The 13,833-nt window shown below is 57.7% G+C and overlaps 1 long non-coding RNA gene across 2 annotated transcripts; it reads left to right on the top strand.

Moving 5' to 3' along the window:
* The first annotated feature begins 9,263 nt into the window (after positions 1–9,263).
* LOC121104916 lies at positions 9,264–13,432 on the top strand. Of its 2 annotated transcripts, none has more exons than XR_005837264.1 (4): positions 9,264–9,317; positions 9,963–10,078; positions 10,764–10,805; positions 11,868–13,432. It is a non-coding gene; the product is annotated as an uncharacterized LOC121104916 (long non-coding RNA). The 2 variants fall into 2 exon arrangements; XR_005837263.1 differs by having other exon boundaries at positions 9,963–10,058.
* Positions 13,433–13,833: the final 401 nt, after the last annotated feature.

Below are 13,833 nucleotides of genomic sequence, written 5' to 3' on the forward strand. Positions count from 1 at the left end.
GGTGGTGTAGAGAGGTCACCTCCAGAGGCCACAGGCTGCCCCCTGGTCACCTCCCCCTGGCTCTGCGAGCTTGGATATTGAAGCCTGGGCTCCACTCTGGCCCCCATCCTGCCAGCCAGGAGCTCAGGCCCAGGCTCTTCTGCTCCCCCCCGCCCCAGTGCCCAGCAGACAGCAGCCACCCAGGGAAGCTGGCACCTGGATTGGTTTCTTGACTATCTTAGGCAACTGCTTGACAGCCAGTGATAGCCCAGAATGCCAGTCAGGCTCAGCCTTCACTGCAGGCCTCCTGTGAGGATGTGGCCGGTGGAAAAGTCTAGAGACTTCAGACCCTGTGCATCCCAGGCCCTGGGGAAGGGGTCAGCCCCGCAGCTGGGCAGCATGGATGGTCATTTTGGGGAATGGCCGTCGTGCTTCTCTCCCCTCCCCTCCGGGTCCCTTACTCCTCTGTGACCCGATACTCTCATTCTGCCAAGGTTCACTGAGCTGACAGATGGGACCCCGCATCCCTGCCCCAGCTGCCCAACCTGTGACAAGTAGGATGGGGTGAGGGGCAGGGTCCAGCTCAATGCCTCCATCCTCAGCATTGCCTTTCTCTTACTATCCGGAGCGCAGATCTTTGGTTACTGGCTGTGATGCTCTGTGGGCGCTGCTGGGACATGAGGTTGACTGGCCCCCAGCTTGGGAAGTTTGACAACACTTGGAGCCCAAGGATGGGCCAGGATGTGGAGGTCACCCAAGCCAGTTTCCTGCTCAGTGGGCACCTGTTTCCCAGCCCCCCATGACAGATGGCCACGCGGCGGTTCCTAGCATGTTCCCATGATTCGTGATTGAGTGGCCACAGGGAGCCAAGTGACAATGGAGAGTCCGTGCCTTCTCCACATCTTCAGAAGGGTCCTACAGTACAGCCAGGCAGGAAGCTGGCACCGTGGGTCCCTCCCACTGCGACCCTCCTCCCGCAGCTCCCTCCTGTTCCCGCTCTGGTCAGGTGGAGCACAGCTTCCACGCAGAGACACTGTGGTCAGCCACCAAGGGTCTGCCGGAACTTAGTGTCATTCCCTCGTTCCTTGCCTCAGTTTCTTTCTTCCTCAGACACCTGCTTCATGCATAGCCTGGGAATGTTAGAACGTCTGCCATATGCGTTCATGAGTGTGGTGGGGATGAGAGTGGGGGAGGGGGACTCAGTCTCTCAGGAGCCCTGTGACCCGGCAGCCAGGGTCGGGCTGGTGTGCACGCAGACAGTAAGGGCAAGGGGACATGCGGGGCGTGGGCAGGATCTTCGGCAGACCCTCAGATGCAGTGACGATGACCTGATGGCTGGTGGCTGATGATGACGCAGACACTCGGGTGGTGCCTGCATGTCCTCCCCCGCCGACTGCCCCTCTGGGACACCTTTGGGATGGCTCTCGCCATGTAGAAAGGGACCTCTGTCTGCCTTCGTCTCCCATGCCTGGGCTGCGGCTGCTTCACCTTGCTGGGGCTTGGCCTGTTCTTTTGGCATGTCCCCAAGAACTGTCTCGTGTGGCACATGGCCCGCCTCGAAACCAGGGAACGAATGCATCCAGTCCAACGAACGGAATCAGCCTAAGCCTGTCCCCACAGGGTGTGCACGCTGACATATGCTGTGGGTGTCTATCTGTGGCTGGCGGCGTGGCCCAAATCCCTAGAGCCTGCGAGCGTGACTCTCCGTGGCAGGGACACACGGTGCCGGTGTGGCTAAGGGAGGGATCTGGAGGTGGGGAGAGCATCCTCGCTGTTCAGGCGGCCTGAGATACAATCACGAGTGTCCTCCTGAGAGGAGGCAGGGGTAGACGTGATGCAGATAGACCAGGAGGCTGCGTGATGGCAGGGGCAGGGCTGGGGGGCAGTGGCCGTGAGCCCAAGAGCGCCGGGGCCGCCTGAAACGGGAGGAGGAGGGCAGCGTGGACTCTTCCCTGGAGCCTCCAGTGGATGCGAGTGTGGCCCCCCACACCTCGATTTCAGGCCCTGTGAAGCTCCTGGCCTCCCTCGTCCTGAGCCCCCCGGTCTGTGCTTGTGTGTGGCGGCCGCTCGCGCGGCGTCCTAGCGGAGTGCGCCTCGCCAGATGCAGGAATCCTCTCCGGTGGCCGCTCTCCGACTATAAATGAGTCTGTTACGGATGGTTTCCCCCGTTTCCCCTCTGCATGTTTTGAACGGGACCATGTCATGCTGTAAAAGCTTAAGTGACCCGGCAGTTACACGTGCAGGCAGCCCCTGGTGGCGTGGCCACAGGTGAGGTCCAGGGCTGGGGGGCCTCCTGCAGGCCCCAGTCCTAGGAGCTCTGCCGGTGGAGGGTACTCAGGAGCTCCAGGTGAGGGGCCTGGCCAACCACTCACCTTTCCTGTTTCCTCAGCTGAAGCCAGGAAGGTGGGTAGGCAGTGAGGGGGGCCTGCTGGATCCCACCTCTGGATGAAGGGTTTTGTGTCTCTCTCCCACTCTGGGAGCTCCCTGCTGAGCCCTGTACACCTGCTGCGTCCCCTAAGGCGAGCACCTTCCTTCCAAGGTCCCCCATTCTGGTGGCTGGCTGTGAAGGAGTCTGTGGGAGCCAGGCAGAGGACATCCTTCCTGCTGGTCTGCTCCCAGGACCGGACATCCCTGCTCCCTCTCCCCTGATTTTCCTGTGGATCCCTGCAAACACAGTGGGTCCCACATCTCCTCGGTCACAGGGCTGCAGGACGTGGAGGAAACTTGGAGTGGCACCGTCTGATGTGGCTGCCACGGCCCCACCAGGCTGCTGGGGCTGGAGATGTGGAGGGTTTAGGCTGCGAAGTGCTGCATGTGCACGGGACCCCGCAGACGGAGTGCAGGACAAAGAATGTCAAATCTCTCATTGGTCACATTTGTATGGGTTATGTATTGAAATGATCGTGTTTTAAATATATTGTGTTAAATTTAAGAATCCTAAAAATCACTTCCGTTTGTTCACTTTATGTTTTTAAAAACTATGGTTATTAGGGACTGTAGAATTATACGTGAGGCTCACATTGCTGTTCCCGCTGGGCCACGCAGCTCAGAGGTCGGCAGGCGCTCGCCCTGGCCTGTGCCTTACAGGCAAAGGGGGACTGGTCTGTTTGCTCTCTCTTGGGAGGGTCTGTCCTGTCCTTCCCTCCCTCCCTCCTTCCCTCCCTCCCTCCCTTCCCTCCTTCCTTCCTTCCTTTTCTTCAAGATTTTATTTGTTTATTTGACAGAAACAGCCAGCGAGAGAGGGAACACAAGCAGGGGGAGAGGGAGAGGAAGAAGCGGCTCCCAGTGGAGCAGGGAGCGCGATGCAGGGCTCAATCCCAGCACCCTGGGGATCACGCCCTGGGCTGAAGACAGACGCTTAACGCCTGAGCCACCCAGGCACCCCTGCGAGGGACTTTCAAAGGAGTCTCTCTGAAATGCCAGGAGAGGTTGGCCGGGGTGGTGGCGGCCATGTCTCTTCTCTCAAAAGCCTGTCTGGACCCAAGTGGACGGGGAGCTGGGGAGACTGGCCTCCCCTCTCAGCCTGTGTTCCGTGCATAGGAGCAGAAATCCATGCTTTTCAGGCACAAGTCAGTCGTGGTGGAGGCAAGGAACAGAATTGTATTTTTTTCTAGTCTAGAGGCAAGATTTGAGCTCTTCGGGTAGCAGAGACCCCTGCCCCCCGCCCAAACAGGTGCTGACTTGGGGGGTGGAAGTGTGAGATAAAATGTGCATAAAAGATGACTTTCTTATTGGGGTCACAGGTGAATCACTATAACATCACCTGGCATTTTTATAACAGTTGAACACTGTGGTAAGATGCATATAACTGAAAATTTACTTCCTTAACCGTGTGTAAGCTCACGGTTCAGTGGCACCCGGGGTCCTACACGGTTGTGCCGCCACCACTGTCTAGCTCCAGAACTTCTTCGTCTTCCCCGAGCAAAGCTCTGTCCCCCTGAGACACCGGCTTCCCCCCCGCCCGGCACCCACCGGGTCCTTCTTTCTGTCTGGGAGTGTTCGAGTCCTCCAGGTGCCTCGTGTAAGTGGAACCCTGCAGTGTCTGTCCTTCGTGTCCGCTGATTTCACTGAGCGTCACGTCCTCCAGACCCGTCCAGCGTTGCAGCAGGGCCAGAATGTAGTTCGATGTTTGCAGAGCCCCTTCGTGTGGCTGATCTCGCGCTCTGGTCCCACGTCCTATGGACAGGCCTGTTAGCCCCATTTTGCTGAGGGAGGGCACTGAGGCTCATCGTCGGGGCTCACTGGGACCCAGCTAGTGGGCACGCGGCCTGTGAATGGGGCCGTGACTCTGGTTCTCCGACCGTCCCCCTGGCTCTGCCCACCTCGCCCTCGCTGGGTGACACCGGCACCATCCACAGCTTTGCCAACACGACCCACCCACTGTTCTAATCATGACCGGTCAGTAGAAAATAAAATCAGCTGTGGGAGAAGATATTCTCGTGTTAAGTATCTCCCCGTCTCCGTCTCCCCCTCCCTTGAGATGAGGCAGAGCGGTTTCTAGCACAACTGCAAGGGACGGGACAGTCAGTTTATAAATACTGTATAACCTGAGATGATGGGGCTCATTTGAAGCCTGTTGACAGAGAGGCTTTGAAGGATGGGTTCCAGGCGGGGTGCGTGCGCGCGCGCGGAATACTAATCAATAATGTATAAGGAGAAGGGCATGTTATGCAAATTCAAGGTATAGGCATTGTGTCTGCCACGGTTAAATGCTGGGAAGCCACCAAGGGAGGGGCTGAGCTGCGGGGGATCTGCAGCCCCTCAGCTCCTACTGGTCCAGACTTGTGGCTGTCCATGATGCCCGGGAGCCGGCATGGCAGGGAACTCGGGAACAAGAATAGTCTTTCGCTGGGGGCTCTGGTTTCCAGAAGCTGTTGGACATTTCTGTTCCTCGGCAGCTGGGAGGGTTCCGCAGGCAGGAAGAACGCTTCGGATGCCTAGTCTGTGGCCAGAGGCTTCTAGAGTCAGCACGGGGAAGAGTCCGGGACCTACCACNCCCGAGCCCGCCCATGTAACTGGTTAATCTGTCCGTAGGCCAGTGGACTTTGCTTAACCAACCTCATTACTCTTGTGCATTTAGCAGCTTGGAGGAAGATAATACCTTTCAGGTTTGACCCAATTTTAGTTTTTGTTGTCATAACCGTGGCAAATCCACCTTTGAGCCCCTCGGCAGCGGGCTGAAGGGGAAGTGATTTATGGCAAGCGTGTGCTTGGAGCCCCTAACGCGCTCGCAGCAGAGAGCTGTGGCCCCCTCTGCCAGTCCTGATCTCTACTTAGCAACATTTTCCACGACAATTTTCATCCTTCCCAACCTCTGAGAGCCTGTGCCCTGGAGATCCTGAAAACTGCATTACCTTGACCTAAAAAGTAGATGGATAGACAGGGACCGACGGAGAGGCAGATCCCTTGCCCTGGCGTCTGCACTGTTGGGCCACGGACAGCCTTGCTGCACTTCCCTCTCTGGGAATGACAGTCATCCTTCTCCCACTCTGTGAGCTGTGATGTCACTTCCTGTTTCCAGTGAGGAAGCAGGGGCTGTGGGCAGGGAATTGAGGCTTCCCGTGGTCTGCCTGCAGAAGTCTCCCCTTCTCTGACTTGTAGGGGAAGCAGAGCTAGAAGTCACATGATGCCTCTTGATACAGAGATAGGAGAAGGGGGATGGGGAGACTGAAGGGGGGAAAGGTGTATCAGTCAGCTATTGCCTCATAACAAACCACCTCAAAATCAGTAGCTTACAACACCAGTCATTTCTTTTTATTTTTCACAAGCCCGTGGGTCAGTTGGGGGCCAGCAGATGGACTCAGTGGCTGTGCTCCAGGCTGGGTTGAATGGGGCAGACCTGCTCCATGTGCCTTTAACCCCATCCTGGGACCTGGAGCCCAACCGTGGCAATGGCAGAGGCATAAGAGGATGAGTGGAAACATGATTGGTGAGGAGGCCTGTCTGAATCTGATGATGATGACGGAGATGATGGCAGTCTTTGTATATTTAGTGCTTACCATGGACCATTCAACTAAGCGTCTGTGTATATGATCTTAACGTGTTTTTAATAGTAACCCAATAAGAAGATTGTTGTTATCCACTTCATAAGTGGGAAACTGAGGTTGGGAAAGGTTAAGTAACTTGCTCAGGGATAGTGACAGGGCATCTAGGATTTCCATCCTGGTTTATCTGACTTCCAAGCCCAGACTCAAAGACACCCCACCGTTCAGTCTTTGTAGTGCTGTCCTTTAGCCTCTCCTCCTGTTCTGGGCCTTCTCCTCCCCTCACTGGGTTTACTTTGTGGATGGATTGATGGATGCGTGGGTAGGTGGGTGGGTGGATGGCTGAATGGTTGAATGGGTTATGGGTGGATGGGTGGATGGATGGTGGATGGATGGGAGGGTGGATGAGTGGGTAGGTGGGTGGGTGGATGGCTGAATGGTTGAATGGGTTATGGGTGGATGGATTGGTAAATGGGTAGGTGGATAAGTGGGTGGATTGGTGGATCAATGGACAGATGGAGGAACAGACAAATGGATGGATGGCAGATGGACAGGTGGATGGGTAGATGAATGGCTACCATGGCTGATATGTACTCCTATTTTCACCATACCATGCTTCTCCTTGGGAGGTCTTCCTTTCATCCTGGGGCTCTACATAAGCCAAAATTCATCTGCTGGGTAGTGAGAGTGCCAAATGACCTCAGAAGGAAAATCATGTCCCAGGAAGGCAGATGTCATGGCCAGGGTCATTCAGGGAGGGAAGACTGGAGGCCACAGCAGGGTACGAGTTGGCCTCGGCTTGTATAGAAATGCCTCCTCTCTGCCAGTCCTTGGTCTGTGTTTCACTCTCAGAAGATAGGGCAGGAGGTGGGCAGAAGGGCCTCTTGCTGAGGAAGCAAATTAAGAGAGAGAAAGCCAGTGGTGATGGCCCTTGCTGCCTGCTTCCCCATCCGGCTTCTCTCCCTCTGCTCTTGTCTGTTCCTCAGTGTCTACGGCTGCCCCCCACCGTTGGTCTTCTGAGCCCTCCTGTACACTGGCTTCCCCATCTGCTGCTCCCAGGGAGGCCCGTCCGAGACCTGGTTGCCGCCGGAGGGAAGGGCAGGCCTCTACAGTTCTGGAGCAGCCTCTCTTGACCCGGGGCGGACTCAGGCAGATTCCGGGTGTTTGCTTGGTGGCTGATGTGATAGCCGTGGTGCCCCAGAGGGGTTGGGGAACAGCTGTGGGCATGCCCCCCCTGTGCTGTTCAAGACCACTAACCCCATGTGCGGCATGATCCTTCCCGTCTGATCCTAACTGGAAGAGGCCATAGATTCTAGTCCTTGCTGCATGAGTGCAGGGTGGCCAGCGCGGGGGTCCTGGATGAGGACACGTTCCTGTATCGTCACGTTTCCTCCCTTTCTCTTCTTATTGCAAGAGAGCTGACAAGCGAAGGTCCAGACCTAGGCTTTAGGTGGCAGGCTGATGGCTGTGGCCTTCCTGCCTCTGCTGGTAGAAGCCGCCTGGGGCCGGTGTCTCAGCCTGCGTGTGGGACACATGCAGTATCATTACCCTGATTATTGCGTCTTCCCAGACGTATTGATCGGGCTTCTGTCGCTGACTGTGGCCAACTGAAGGGCTCTGCAGCCCGTCAGAGCCTTAGGGACTGAGAGAGTAGCTTTGACTCACGGTGTATCATCAGTCCACGAGGTGATTTTCTTTTTAATTGAAAAATTGGGAGTCATTTACATATTGTGAAATGTATATGTCTTAGTATAGTTGAAGGAGTTTTGACAACTGTATGCACCTGAATAACCATCACCTAAATTGGGATATGGAACATTCCCACATCTCCGGAAGGTTCCTTGTTCTGGCAGGGGGTGCTAAAGTCCCCGAGCCGGATGCTGTGGTGCAGGCCGGTGGACAGAGCCTGACGCTCCAGCCTTACCAGGACTCTCGTGGTGCCCTTGACCAATGCAGGCCCATGAGAACCAGCTCTGTTGAGCTCACAGACTGGTGGGGAGGGGGCAGCCAAGGGACAGCCAGCCAGGAGAGGGGTCCTGGCAAGAGAGAAAGGGCTGGCAAGGTCATCAGCTCACTCCCCTGCCTCCATGCAGGACGCACTCGGGTCACCCAGGAAGATGTCCTGTGCTAGGTGGCAGGCACTGTCCTCGAGAGTGCCCAGCTCCGTGCGGGGCAGATCAGCATGGAGTGTTCACGTGATAGTGCCGTCGAACCCCCAAGACCACACGTGGGAAGCTCGGAGGTGGGCATCCCTGGGCTCCGGGTTGCCAAGAAAAGGTACATGCGACACCTTGTTCTGGGCAGGGGTTTAACGCCATGTCCTGTCAAGAAGCCCTTCTGGGCGCTGTTTCTGTTGCATTCTCTTCTCGTTTGCCTGCTGTGCTCAGGGCAGGTGGGGACAGCCGAGCACTGGTGCCACACCAGCACCAGGGCAGCCTTCTGCTGGCTAGAATTCTCCTAGTGCAGGGCCCTCAGGGGAATTCTCTCAAAATGACCGTTCAGTGCAGATGCTGTTAGAGCAGCTGGCGGACTGTATTTTTAAACATGTTGCTGATGGAAGTTATTCTGTGCTTGGGCTGGAGCCGTGTGCCCCGTGCCCAGGGAGGGACGGGCGGCCCTTGAAGGGAACTTTTAAAACACCTGCCTGGGGGCGGGAAGGGGGGCGCCTGGGTGGCTCAGTTGGTGAAGCATCTGACTCTTGGTTTCAACGCGGGTCGTGAAATCGAGCCCCGTGTTGGGCTCGCTGCGGGGTGTGGAGTCTGCTTAGGGCTCTCTTTCCCTCTGCCTCTGCTCCTCCTCCCTGCACAGTCTCTCTTAAATAGCTAAACAACCTGCCCGGAAACACAGTCGGGGTGTGGGCAACCCCCTAGACCTGAGTGTGTAGCCCGATGGAGGTCTGGGGGCCAGTTCTGAGACCCTGGGTCCGAAAGGGGTCTGTTCCTGCAGCACAGAGCCCAGGAGTGAATCCCCGCCGGGCCCCCTGGCCATCAGGACCCGGAGGCGACAAGGCCCACTCCGAAACCCCAGCGCCCCTCCCACCGCCAGCCCCGAGGGCCCCCAGGTCCCATGTTCTCCAGGAGGACATCCTGGAGTCTCTATCCCGCCCTCCCCATTTCTGTCCACTGCCTAAAAGTTAGAATCCTATTAAGGTTGCGGTTCCCTACATTTGTGACGTAAAGCCAGTCTGTTCAGCATCGAAATCCTATTACCAAACGCCGTGTTCCCCGTGTGCAGACACCTGGTGGCTGGGAGATAAGTGGGAACGAGCTCCTGATTGTGGCGCTACCCCTCCCCCACCCCCACTCTCTGGGTAGCTTCACAAGGCCTCCCTGTGCCAGCGGAGAAAGCCAGCTAGTAAGTGCCTATCCTCAACCCCCACCTTGACCCTGGGGTGACTTCCTCTCCCCAGCCCTGCCCAGGAGGGTGTCTATGAGCTGGGGTCCCTGGCCTGCATGGATACCACAGAGGGTGGAAGAAAGGGGGTGGAGTGTGCGGAGGAGGGGCTTGGCCCCTGTAATGGGCTGGGGGCTGTGCTAAGGCCCAGGGAAGTGAGCATGGGGATTACCTGTGGGGACCGTGCTACCCCAAGCTCTGTGGACAGAGCACCACGGCTGAGTGCCAGCTCCAGGCCCCCTCCCTGTGCTCTCCTGTCCCTCTGGTGAAGGTCACTGACCTCCAGCTTTGTGATCCCTCGCGGGTTCCAGACCCTGCCCTAGGACTGTCTTTGTGAGTGTCCACTGGCCACCTGCTCTCCCCTGCAGGCAGGATGGGGCTGACTCTTCAGTTGGCCTTGCAGGGCCTTCAGGCCTGGGCCACCTTCTCTCCTGCCACCTGCCCTCACCTGGCCAGGCACTGGGGCTGAGCGCTCTACTGGTCCTTCCTTCTGAAAGCTGGTCACACCCTAGCCCACTCCCACCCTTCCTGTGCCCGCGGCACTCTGGGTAGCCCTCTGCAGCAGACAATGGAGTGTACTCTAATTATCTGTTTAAATTGTGGCAGTGCACACCCATGCTCCTGCCCAGGCCTGAGTACGTCGCGGGTGAGGAGCAGAAAGGGGCCTGTCACCGCCTGTGTGGTGGAGTGGCCCCCTCATGGGTGAGCCCTGGGCGTCTCAGGTAGGGGCACAAGGTGGGGGACAGTCAGCCTCTAGGCCTCACCCTTTAGACCATCTGGCTGCCTGCTTCCCCACCGGACTCTGAACTAATGAGGGCCACGTGGGATGCACCCTCGGTCCCCCCACCTAGCACAGAGCGTGACACAGCCTCCCTAGGGGACTTGAGAGGGGTGGAAGAGCCTGTCTGGGTCACCCTCGGGGTCTTCTCTCTTTCCTCACCTCTCACCTGTCCTGGCTGTGCTTTCCTTCATATCCACGGGGGCCTGCTCCCAGAGAGACATGGGGCGTGGAGGGGGACGTGGAGGGGGACGTGGAGGGGACGTGGAGGGGGCAGTGTGCCCGCCAGGCAGCCCGGCCCGCCAGGTGAGACTCAGGGTGTTGGGGGACGTGGAGGGGACGTGGAGGGGGCAGTGTGTCCGCCAGGCAGCCCGGCCCGTCAGGTGACACTCAGGGTGTTGGGGGACGTGGAGGGGACGTGGAGGGGGCAGTGTGTCCGCCAGGCAGCCCGGCCCGCCAGGTGACACTCAGGGTGTTGGGGGACGTGGAGGGGACGTGGAGGGGGACGTGTGTCCGCCAGGCAGCCCGGCCCGCCAGGTGACACTCAGGGTGTTGCTCTGTCCGTTCATTTACTCATCCACCCAACAAATGGCTGCGAACCTCGTCTGTGTCGGGCGCTGGGTTGACAGCGGTGAACAAAACAGACACCCCCAGCCCTCCCAAGACCATGGGTGAGTAAAGAAACAAATTAAAGTGTAATTACAATTTGCGACAAGCGCCACAAAGGAAAAGAACAGGGACCCAAGAGATGAGATGGGAGGGGGTCTCACAAGGAAGCAGCAAGCAAGAAGGTCCCCCTTGGGGGGGAGGGGACCCCTGGGTCCCATAGAAATCTGAAACATATGACACCCTCCTGCTGGACATAATAGAGATTGGTGTTTTTGTGGTGTCTTGCAGCCTTCCTCTTTCTCTGCGGGCTCCCTTCCTCTGCACAGGCTTCTCTCCTACCCCCGCCGCGTTGCAGGGTATCCTGGGTGTGCCTGTCATCACCCGTCCCTCGCACCCACGCCATCTTCTCACTGGGTCTTCCTCTCCATGTCCTTGGCTAAAGCCACCGTTTACATCTCTCCTTGTTATAATCCCCGTATTAGGTATCTCTTGGTCTAATGGTTACACCAAACCTTAGCGGCTTCAAACAACAGACATTTCTTAGCCCAGACTTTCTTGGGCTCAGGAGGCTGAGAGTCTAAGCAGCTGAGGTGTTTAGCTCAGGGGCCTTCACGGGGTTGCAGTCAGCATGCCGGCTGTCGGGGGGCCAGTTCCTCCTACATGGACCTCTCCATATGGCCGCTTGAGAGTTTCCGTGACCTGGCGGTCATCTTCCGCCAGTATGAGAGCAGGTGACATCGTTTGTGACCTGATCTCAGAACTGAGATGCCATCGCTGCTGCTGCGATCCCGGGGTGGCACAGCCCGGCCCTGGCACGAGGTGGGAGGGGACCGCGCCAGGGGGCAGGAGGTCAGGATCGTGGCGGCAGTCCTGGAGGCAGGCGCCACAATCCCCAAAGCCGACAAGACTGTCTCGCAAGCTCTAGATCCTGGCGGCCAACCACCTGCCAAATACCCCCACCCCCAGATGTCCCAGGGGGCTCTTCCAACACAACATGTCCAAGTCTGAACCCAGCCCCACAAGCCTCAGGAAACCTTATTAGGGAGCTGTTAACATGTACCAGGGTGTCAAGGATACCATGGGGAGTGCACGTAACCCTCTCACAAAGCCCATCATCCACCCAGCGGAAGCCCCCCGAGTCCTGCCCGCCGTCCTGACTGGTCTCCATCCGCCTCGCGGGAGTCTCGGTGTCTCATGTGACAGCCAGCGGCTGCCTCCAGACAGATTCCTGCCTCGGTGTTTACCCACTCCCGCCCAGGCCTCACAGGCACCAGGGCCAGCTTCCTGAGACAAATCTGCATGGTTTCCTGCTTGAAATTCTTCCGGTGGCTGTTGGAAGTCCTCGCATGGTGTTGAAGGTGTTCCAGGATCTGATGCCTGGCTTGCGCAGCCGGCCTCGCCTTCCCGTGCGTCCAGTCCCAGACCTGGAAGACGCGTCTCTTCTCTGCCCCTCTCGTGCGCTCCATGCCTGTCGGCTCGCCCGCTCTGCTGCCGAGCCGTTAGGGCTCCTCCGGGAAGCGAGCCCACCTCTCGGGATGAGCGAGCGGCCTCTCTCTGCCGAGGGTCCCACACACTGGCACCTCGTCTGTGCCTTCAGCCACTCCCACGTGTCTGCTGAGCCCCTGTTCCGTGCCAGGCACTGTTGTCGATGCACCGCACACAACTGAGGTCCGTTCTGTGGCGCTTGACGCCTCGCGCGAGCCCCTATCCCTCCTCTGCTGGGATTTCTGGTTTGCTTGTCGTCCCTCCCTGTGCACTGCCAGCCCCTTGGGGACAGGCCCGTGTGGTGTTCTCATCTGTGTCCCCAGTCTCTAGCGTAGGAGGAACCGGATGGACTCTCGGTGCTGGGATGGTGCTTTCGGGAAGGGCCAGCTCGCGGGAACAGCTGGCCTGAAGTTCCCTGAGTGCCTGGAGCGGGGATCTCAGTCTGGCTCATTGATTCCTGGACTCAGGAAGCCAGGCCAGTGGGGTGAGGGAAGCATGGAAGGTGTGCAGGAGAGCCTGGGAACGCTTTGGATCGTGCCCCGGGCAGCCCCTTCTCACCAAGAGATTGTGCGTAACCCAGCCACAGCTGGCTGGAGTTCTCTCACATTTGGGGAACACTTCTGGTTTGGGGCCTGGAGTCCCAGGGGCCCCCACTCTAAGCCTGGCTGTCACTAGGGTCACACAGCCCCCAGCCTCTCTGTCAGAAACTGCTTTCCCCAACCTTGGGGAAAATTGCTTCCCAAATTACACCCCTCCATTTCCCAAGCTTTAAACACAGCGCAGAGGACACATAAATTGCACAAGGGCCTTCTCACTCCCGTTGGATGCGTTGAACAATGTAACATCCCAACAATACCTAAAGGTACACTGTATTATTAAAACTCACTGGTGTTAAAAAAGGAAGCAGCAGCAGCTCAGCCACGCTACAGTCGTCACCGACTCCCACTGGATGCCAGAATATAATAAAACCCAAATTATTATTATTATTATTTTTTTGCCAGAGACAGGATTCATAAGACATGAGTGGAGTCAGGAACGAAGCTGGTTTCTGGTTTAAAAATGGAAGGAGGAGACTCATTTATTCAGAATGTTCTGTATTCCCTATCGTCTTCACTACCGGAATGAAGCGCCCGTGTTCTTCTCCTGGCTGAAGAGGTGGCCCGTTGTGCTTTCTTCGTGTGCTTTGTCAGGCTCGGGGTTTGGTTTTTTTTTTTTTTTTTTTTTTTTTTAAGATTTTTTTTTNNNNAGCAGAGGAGCCTGATGTGGGGCTCGATCCCAGAACACCGGGATCACGCCCTGAGCCGAAGGCAGACGCTTAACCGCTGTGCCACCCAGGCGCCCCTCGGGGTTTGGTTTTTGGCTTGTGTTGGGGGGCAGCAGTCTGAGAGGCGTCAGGGAGGGGAGGAATGAGGCAGGCGAGCGCCATCACCCCACTGGGCCGGAGGTGGGGGGTCCGGGGACAGAAGCCGGGAGAAGGGGCAGGAGCGCAAGGGGAGGGGAGCGCTTCAGAGGGAAATGAGGACAGGAAGCGATGCCTGCCAGCCCGCAGAGTGCGGGGTCCGCGGCGGGCGAGGCTCCGTGACCCACCGGACGGCGTGCTCCGTA

Source organism: Ursus maritimus, unplaced genomic scaffold, assembly GCF_017311325.1.
Source record: "Ursus maritimus isolate PB19 unplaced genomic scaffold, ASM1731132v1 scaffold_24, whole genome shotgun sequence".
NCBI classification, from domain to species: Eukaryota; Metazoa; Chordata; class Mammalia; order Carnivora; family Ursidae; genus Ursus; species Ursus maritimus.